This window comes from Tamandua tetradactyla, chromosome 7 (assembly GCF_023851605.1).
Source record: "Tamandua tetradactyla isolate mTamTet1 chromosome 7, mTamTet1.pri, whole genome shotgun sequence".
In the NCBI taxonomy this organism is placed as follows: Eukaryota; Metazoa; Chordata; class Mammalia; order Pilosa; family Myrmecophagidae; genus Tamandua; species Tamandua tetradactyla.
The window spans coordinates 31,284,637-31,293,880 of record NC_135333.1 but is presented as its reverse complement, the minus strand read 5'-3'; the positions used below and the strand labels follow the sequence as shown (position 1 = coordinate 31,293,880).

At 45.3% G+C, this 9,244-nt stretch overlaps 1 pseudogene across 1 annotated transcript in view; it reads right to left on the bottom strand.

The window, feature by feature from the left end:
• The window catches only part of LOC143690400 (spermatogenesis-associated protein 31D3-like), a 45,920-nt pseudogene that overhangs the window by 1,925 nt on the left and 34,751 nt on the right, over window positions 1-9,244 (bottom strand). The gene's annotated exons all lie outside the window — the stretch shown is intronic.

The window sequence follows — 9,244 nt, the reverse complement described above, 5'->3', positions numbered from 1 at the left end:
CTCACCCGGGTCAGTCTCCCAGAGGGAACAGAACAAATGGAGACATTGGGGTACAGGCTCTGAATCTGGGTCATTGGTGAGGGGCCTGGGACCCCATTGCCACTCCAGGAAGGTGAAAGCCCCAAAGTTCCACCCTCCCCACATCCATTTATCATTCTACAAACATATGCTGAACATCCACGCTTTGGCCTCCAGTCTGATATCTTCCTTGGCCTCTTCAGGTATATGCAAGAAGACAGCAAACCAGGCGCTAAAAGCAGTGCTCAGCCATGCCCCTGAGTTACCCTGGTAACAACGATGATGGTGCCCCATTTGTCATGCCCTTGAAAGCATCAGGCCCTGTGCCGTGCTTCATGGGCACTATCTCATCACCCTCCCAACACAAGTTATACCGTTGGGGACTATTAGCCACATTGCATAGATGGAAAACTGGGGCACAGAGAGGTTAAGTAACTTGCCCAGTGTCAATCAGCCTGCAAGTGATGGAGCCCAGATTTCAAACCAAGGCAGGTTAGAGCCAAGGCTCACCCTTCCGCCCAAAGGGATGGGATCCCCCTGCTCCCACTCTGTGGGTGAGATTTGGGCACCATCACCCTTGGAGTGTTTCAGCCTGAAGGGATGTGTCTGACCTCATTCCCCAGCCCATGGGGGTTGGTAGAGGGACAGAGGCATAGGAGGGGCCAGCCCTTGGACCAGGATCCCTCCACCTTGGGTAAGGCCATTGGCAGGGTATCAGCCCACTCCAGCAGGGGATGGCACTCCCTCTGAGCCCAACAGCCCCAGCCCTTCTCTAACATGGCTGGATTTCTAGGAGTGCTGAAAGGGTAAAGGAAGCTGGAATGTCCCCCCAAGAGTCCCAGGCAGGGAAATAGAGACTGAAATTTCTCAAATGCCTGCTCTGGACCAAGCCCTGTGCCAGGTGCTTTACAGCTGTTACCTGCCAGACCCCCCACACACACACTTTTGTGGTACATGGAGTCCCAGCCAACATCCCAAGGGTGCGAATCTCCTTGCCACAGCTGTGCATGACCTCAGACCACAGATTTGGGCAGGAAGGGCTCTGAGAGGGGCCAAAACCTCATTGGATGGATGAGGAAGCCACGGCCAGGGAGGGTGGACGGCTTAGCTGAGCTCACATGGCTGAGACTCGGGAAGACCCGAACCCGCATTTCTGACTCTGGGTTCAACCCTCTCTCCATGACAAAATGCCCCTCTTCCCCCAAAACTGGTTCCTCCTTTCTGTGTTTCCCAGGACCTTTGGCCCGAGGAAAGTGGATCCCAGGAGATGGGATCACTTTCTGCCCCTCTTCATCCCAGCTGCCCACCATTCCACCTGCAGCACCCACCCTGACCCCTGACCCCTGACCCTGCTGGGTGGGGAAGGGTGTCACGTGGGGCCGGGCCGGGCCAAGCCGTGACAAGCACGGCAAGTTGCGTGTCACCATGAGATCAGTGCACCCTGTGCAGACCCACCTCCCCCAGGAACCCATCCCCCTCTCTCTCCTCACCTGATTTTGTACATAAGTTGACCTGACATGCAACCTGTGTGTGTATGGGTGTGCGTGTATGATATAAGTCACAGTTTTGTTACTTTTTTGTTTTTGTAAATTTGAATGTTCAAAATAAACATGACGTTTATTCTGAGACTGTTCTTTGCAGGGCTCAGGCTATGCCGGGGGTTGCTGGGTAGGGAGGAGGTAAAGGCAGAAGAGACGTCTGCCCCTGGACGGCCCCGAGTTTCACCCAACCCCAAACAGCCCCTCTCCCAACCTGAAGGGTTCCTCCAGGTTCCTCCAGGTTCAGACGCTCCCCGTTCCCCAGGATGTGTGCAGGAAGGACAGTCCCACATGGAAGCTGTCCCAGTTCTGAGAACTGGGCTTTGGCCTCCTTCCTAGCACCCATCCCCACCCTGTGCCCCAGTTCCAGGAACTGGGTCCCTTGCACGCTGGGCCCCCACTGTCTGGGTCACTTACCTGATCCCCCAGACTGTTGCCTCCCATTGGGGGTCCTGGGAACATGGGGTAGGGTGCAGGGCAGGGCCTCCCCATACCAGCATCAGAGTCCACTACTCACCCTATCCACCCAGCACCCACCCCATCCCTGGGGGAGCCTCGATCTAGTCCTTAGCCCTCCCTGTTCACATCACCCTGGGGGCACAAAGGCCTTGCCCTCCTGCCCTAATAAAATTGCCACCGCTCTTGCTTGGGCTCTGTATTCAGACGACCCCTGGGAAATGGTTGGAGTGCCAGTCAGGGGCATTGCATGATCACACCAGTAGGATGGGGTTCTCCAGACTTTTCAAAAGCTCCCCAAACTCCCAACAAGACTGAATTCAACCCCATGAGGGCCAGAAGATATAACTGGAAGTAGCACTTCACCTGGGAAAAGATTGTATTTCAGTTCTACTGAGCAACCTGGAAAATGCGCATGCTTTTTTTACATTGTATTCCAGGATGAATCTAGATTTGTTTTAAAATAAAGATGCTTTTAAATACTTACCACTAAGCAAAATTAAGCTGCAGACAAGTACGTCTTGTTTATCCTCCCTTTGCACTGATTTACTTGCAAACACCCTTTCTCCCTTCTGTCCCACTCAGCTGGCCGTGTTCCACCCCGGCTGAGCCCAGCTGTCCACGTGCTTCATACCTGCACCTTCAGAGCTGAACACTGATGCACAAAAGCACAGGGTTCGGCTCGTGTTGACCATCTCATTTTAAATTCATGGCTGAGCTCTCCAAGGGGTGTTTCACACTCCCCTGCCATCTTAGCACATTTACCTGGTTTGATTCCCTGCTCTCCAAAATGGCTATTTCAGATGCTCTCTCCTCAAATCTACAGCCCTCCACCCCCACCTCTACCTGCTTAGGGGCAGCCTTACCTCATCCTGCATTAAGGAAACAGCCAGTCCAGCCTTCCCTCTTCATCACCACCGAGTTAACCCACAGACCTGCGCTGTCCCCATATCCTCGGGCTTCCTTCCTGTCACTCTGAATTAACTGTCCGTGCTCCTATCAGAGACACTTGTATGCTGGATCCACGGCCCTCACCTCCTGAAGAGCATTGCTTCAAAATTACCAACTTCTTCTTGCCTACTTAGTCAACCCAGTGGAATGCAAATATTCCCTACATTCTCCTTCCTTAAACAAGATCCCAACTCCCCCTGCCTTGAGCCAATATCCTCCTCCCAAAATAACTCATTTCTTTACTCCTTTCACTACAAAACTTGAAAAAGTGTGTTAGGGGTCTCTAAGATTCAGTTTCAATGATTTGCTGTAAGAACTCACAGAACTGAGAAAAGCCATTATGCTCATGGTTAAGATTTATTACGGTGGTAATTCTAAACTCTGAGATGCTGAGCTGTTTGTATATAACATGGTCTTTCCCAGAAACCTTGGGTATTGCTGCGACACCTCAGACTCAGAGTTAGAGCTCTGAAGCTATGAAAGTCAATAGTATTCCACACAGGAACTGTTTAAAAAGCTGAAAAGTGATCAGACATCGAGTAGAGATATGAATGAAGCTGATCTGGATAGGACTTAGGTATATCAGAAGACCGGGTAAAGGGTGATATCATCCATATTTTAAAACTTTGACTTCTGTGTGAGACTAAAGGAAGAGATATTTGTTTGGTGCAAAATTTATATTACAGGTAGTGCATTTCCTAATTTAACTTATATGGTCAGTTTAGTTGAACACCATAAGTACACGGAATCTTGAATAGGGCATGACATTTTGTTGGTTTGGCCAGGTTAGTGTGATGTCCCTATGAATCCCAGAATGATTTGGACAGTGAATAAAGAAGCATTTGCAAGACCCCTTGGAGGAATGGGGAAAAAGAGGAAAATATTCAACTTCCTCATTTGGAGAATTTCTGATATTCTCGCAATCAGTGGGGACGACCAAATCAACAGGCCTAGCCCTTGATCTTGGGGTTCACCCCTATGAAACATTTCTGCAAAGGATAAGCTAAACTTACTTAAAATTAGGCCTAGCAGCCACCCCCAGAGAACCTCTTTTGTTGCTCAAATGTGGCCTCTCTCTAAGCTGACATGGCAAGTGAACTCACTGCCCTCCCCTGCTATGTGGGACATGATTGCCAGAGGTTTAAATCTCCCTAGCAATGTGGGACAGAAATCCTAGGATGAGCCAGGACTGGCATCAAGGGGTTGCGAAATCTTCTTGACCAACAGGAGGAAGAGAGAAATGAGAAAAAAAAAAGTGTCAGTGGCTAAGAGATTTCAAACAGAGTCAAGAGGTTTTCCTGGAGGTTATTCTTATGCATTATATAGATATCCCTTTTTAGTTTATGGTGTATTGGAGTGGCTAGAGGGAAGTACCTGAAACTATTGAGTTGTGTTCCAGTAGCCTGGATTCTTGAAGGTGATTGTATAAAGATGTAACATTTACAATGTGACTGTGTGATTGTGAGAACCTCATTTCTGATGCTCCTTATATCCAGGGTATGGACAGATGAGTAAAAAAATAGTGATTAAAAAAAGCAGGGATAAAAATAAATAAATAATGGGGGAAAAGGGTAAAATAAATTTGGTAGACAGAAATGCTAGTGGTCAATGAGAGGAAGGGGTAAGGTGTATGATATGTATGAGTGTTTTCTTCTTTCTTTTTATTTCTTTTTGGAATAATGCAAGTTTCTAAAAAATGATCATAGTGATGAATACACAACTATGGGATGATATTATGAGCCATCAATTGTGCACCATGTCTAGAAAGTATGTGTGTGAAGATTTTTCTCATTAAAAATAATTTTTTAATACAGAAATAAATACTATGGGGACAAAGGTTAAAATAAATTGGGCAGATGGAAATACTAGTGGTCAATGAGAGGAGGGGTAAGGGGTATGATATATATGTGTTTTTTCTTTTTTCTTTTTATTTCTTTTCTGGAGTAATGAAAATGTTCTGAAAAATGACCATGATGATGAATACACAACTATGCAGTGATATTGTGAGCCACTGATTATACACCATGTATGGAATGTTTGTATGCTAAGAATATTTGTACATTAAGTTTTAGCAATAAAAATATTTTAAAAAAAGATTTATGACAGTGAGAGGATACTGATTAAAATCAGCAAAGCAAAGTGGTAGATAGGGCAGTGTTGGGGAATGAGTCATGTACCCCACGAGAGACATGTTCAGGTCTTAATCCACCTTCCCCTTTGTGTGAATCCATTTATAAATAGTATCACAAATCCTGACTATGTGAAGATGAGTCAGGGTGTGCACTCACTTGCAGATAAGATCTTCAAAGATCCCATTTAGGTGTGGCCAGACTGAATCAGGGTAGGATTTAATCCATAAGACTGAAGGCCTTAGAAAGGGAGGATGCAGTCAGTCAGCAGAAACCAGAAGAAGCCAGAAGTCAGAAGAAGCCACAGGAAGGGAGAATGAAGCATTTGGACATGGTATGTAGGACTGCCAGCACCAAAACTCTGTCAACTCTTAGAGAAAGCATGGCCCTCCTGACATCTTGATTTTGGACTTTTGGCCTTTGAAACCATGAGACAATAAATTCCTGTGTTAAGCCAACCCATTGCATGGCATTTGTCACAGCTCTGGAAAACTAAGATGGGCAGAATCCTGAAGAGACCAGGCCAGAGCTTCCAGCTATCCTCTCCCAGTAAAGTCCTCCAGACAGCACTTAATTCTCCCAAGAACAATGTGTGACAACATTTACAGAGTATTGCCCGCCAGAGAAGCTCACCGGAGTCTTGGTGTCCAGAGTTTTCATTGAACATCAGCCATGCAGGTGTGGACCACCCATGTGACTGCCCTTAACTATTCAGTTTCTAGCTCCCCACTCCAAGAGGTCAAAATCATACAGCTGGTCCAGGGCCCCAGGTGAACAAAAACAGGCATTCACCATAAATCCCACTGTCAGCCTAAACGGTGTAATGTATTCTAATGCCTAGATGTACCAAGGCACTCTTATTCAACAGGTTATTCCAAGGACGCAGAGGACATCTCCCAGGAGCTGGTCAAGGATCACTCCTTTCTTTGGAATAAGCAGGGTTTGAACACCTCAAGCCTGCTGAGTTAACTTTTCACTGCGCAGCAGACTTAGAATCTTTGTGGCCACTTCTGTCCCCTCTCACTTACTCCTCGGTCAGTTCCCATCCAGCTGTTGCCCCCACCACTCCACTGAAATCGCTCTTGTCAAGGCCAGCAATGACCAGGTCATAGAATCCAAGGCTAGGCCTCTATCCTCATCTTAGTTGAACTCTTAGCAGCATTTGACACAAAGTTAACCACTCCTTCCTTCTGGAATCACTCTTCTTGTGCCCTCCAAGACACACTCTCTCCTGGTTTACTTCTACTTCAGTGGTCCTCAACGTCAGCTGTTATCACAGTCACTCTGGAGGACGTGTTCAAGTCTAGATCGCTAGGCCCTACCCCTCAGGTGCCTGAGTCAGTAGGTCTGGGGTGAGGCCTGATATTCTATACGCTCAAGTGCCAGGTGATTCTGGGGAGGTGAGTCCTGGGACCACACTTTGAGAATCACTAGTCTACTTCATGGGCTGCTCCTTCTCAGGCTCATCCTACTTCTTCCTCATCTCTCTGGCCTCTAAATGCTGCAGTTTCCTAGGGCTCTGTCCAAGAACTCTTCATTCTTTCTCTCTGGACACTCCCCCGAGGAAATCTCATCCACGTCCATGGCTTTAGGTATTATCTATCTGCTGCTGATTTCAAAGCTAGGACTCCTTTCTAGACCTTTCTAGACCTTTCCCTGAACTACACTTTTCTATATCCAGAAACCTCAAAATTAATATGTCCAAAACTAAATCCTGTTCTTCCCCCTACCCCCTACCCTAGTCTTTCCCTCTCTCAATAAATGGCCCCATCATCTCCCAGTTGCTCAAATTAAAAATCCAAATATCACCATTAGCTTCTAACTTTTCTTTTGTTTACTGTGCTGGTTTGAAACTGTGATGTACCCCAGAAAAGCCATGTTCTTCTAAATCCAGTCTTGTAGGTACAGACCTATTGTGGGTGGGAACTTTTGATCAGGTTGTTTCCATATAGATGTGACCCATCCAGTTGTGAGTGGGAACTTTTGATTAGATTGTTTTCCTGGAGATGGGACCCCACCCATCAAAGGTGGGTCTTAATTGACTTACTGAAGTCCTTTAAGAGGGAAACATTTTGGAGAAAGCTCAGACACAGATGTTTGGAGATGCAGAAAGAAAACACCCCAGGAGATGCCAGAACCTGAGAGAACCATTTGAAACTAGAAGCCAGGACAGAAGGACAGGTGATGTCACCATGTACCTTCCCATGTGATAGAGAAACCCTGGATAAGATCTGCCTTTCTTGAGTGAAGCTATCCTCTTGTTGATGCCTTAATTTGGACATTTTCATGGCCTTAGAACTGTAAATTTTTAACCTATTAAATCCCCTTGGTGAAAGCCAATCCATTTCTGGTGTATTGCATTCCAGCAGCTTTCACAAACTGAAACACCTAACTTATTTAGTCCATCACCTATTGACTCCACCACACATATCTCAAATCTCTTCACTCTTTTTCATTTCTACTACCACCTTGTTCCAAGCCACCTTGTCTTTCAGTTGTACAACTGCAATGGGCTCTCTTAAAATCTGTTCTCATATTTACATAGACCATAGAATAGGGAATGAAATTTTGTTGTTCTGTAATTTAATGTAATACCCCAATATATCCGAGAGTATCATGGGCAGAAAATAAAAAATATTTGCAAAGTCCCCTTGAGGGACTGGGGAAAAATATGGAAATATTAAACTTCCCCACCTGGGAAATTCCTGATATTCTCTCAAGCATTAGGGACTCCCAATTTAATAAGTCAAGCCCTCGATCTTGGGGTTTGCTCTTATAAAACGTATTCCTGCAAAGGAGATGCTAAACCTCTTTTTTTTTTTTTTTTTTTTTTTGCTCATACGTGGCCTCTCTCTCAATTAACTCTGCAAATAAACTCACTACTCTCCCTTCAACATGGGGCATGACTCCCAGGGATAGCTGGGCCCTGGTATTGCGGGATTCAGAATGCCTCCTTGACCAAATAGGGGAAAAGAAATGGAACAAAATACAGTTTCCATGGCTAGGAAATTTCAAAAAGTGTTGAGAGATCATTCTAGAGGTTATTCTTATGTATTAAGAATTATGTGTTCAGATATTCCTTTCTCATTTCTAGTGTATTAGAATAGCTAGAAGGAAATACCTGAAACTGCTGAACTGTCATCCAGTAGCCTTGATTCTTGATGATGATTGTATAACTATAAGGCTTTTATCATGTGATTGTGTGTTTATGAAAACCTTATGACTGACCCTTCCTTTAACCATGTATGGACAGATGAGACAAAAAATAAAAATAGATAAATAATTGCAGAGTGTACTGGTTTGAAAATATTGTGTACCCCGGAAAAGCCATGTTTTAATACTGACTTAGTCTTCTGGGGACAGCTGTTTCTTTTCATCCTAATTCAATACGGTAGGGCAGTAACTTTTGATTAGGTTTTCTCCACGGAGATGTGAAACTCCTAATGTGGGTGCGATCTTCGATTAGATTGAGATGTGACTCTACCCATTCTAGGTGGGTCTTGATTAGATTACTGGAATCCTTTAGAAGAGGAAACATTTCGGTGAGAGTCAGAGTTGAAAGAAATGACAGAAACCTTAGCGCCGACAGAGAGAGAGCAGACAGAAACTTCAGAGCAGAGCTGACACAGATGCCGACGTTTGGAAAGCAGCGACACAGATGTCTGGAGCCCAGCAGACACTGCCATGAGATGTTAAGCAAGCTAGAATCTGGACAGAGCCAAGGGAGGCCAAGAGATAAAAGCCAGCCCCAGAGAAGAAAAGTGAGGAATCTACACAGATCAGAGGCTGAAAGCAACAGAGCCCAGGAGGAAGGGACCAGCATAACTTCCAAGCTGACAGAGGTGTTCCAGATGCATCAACCTTTCTTGGATTAAGGTATCTTTCCCTGGATGCCTTAGTTCGGACATTTCCATAGGCTTAGAACTGTAAACTTGTAACTTATTAAATTCCCCTTTACAAGAGTGGTTCCAGTTCTGGTATATCACATTCCAGCAGCTTGCAAACTAACACAGGGTATTAGTTTTGGGTATTTGGGTATTCTTTTTTATTTTTGTTTTATTTTTGGAGAAATGAAAATATTCTAAAATTGATTGCAGTGATGAGTGCACAACTATATGATACTGTGGGCCATTAATTATATACTTTAGATAG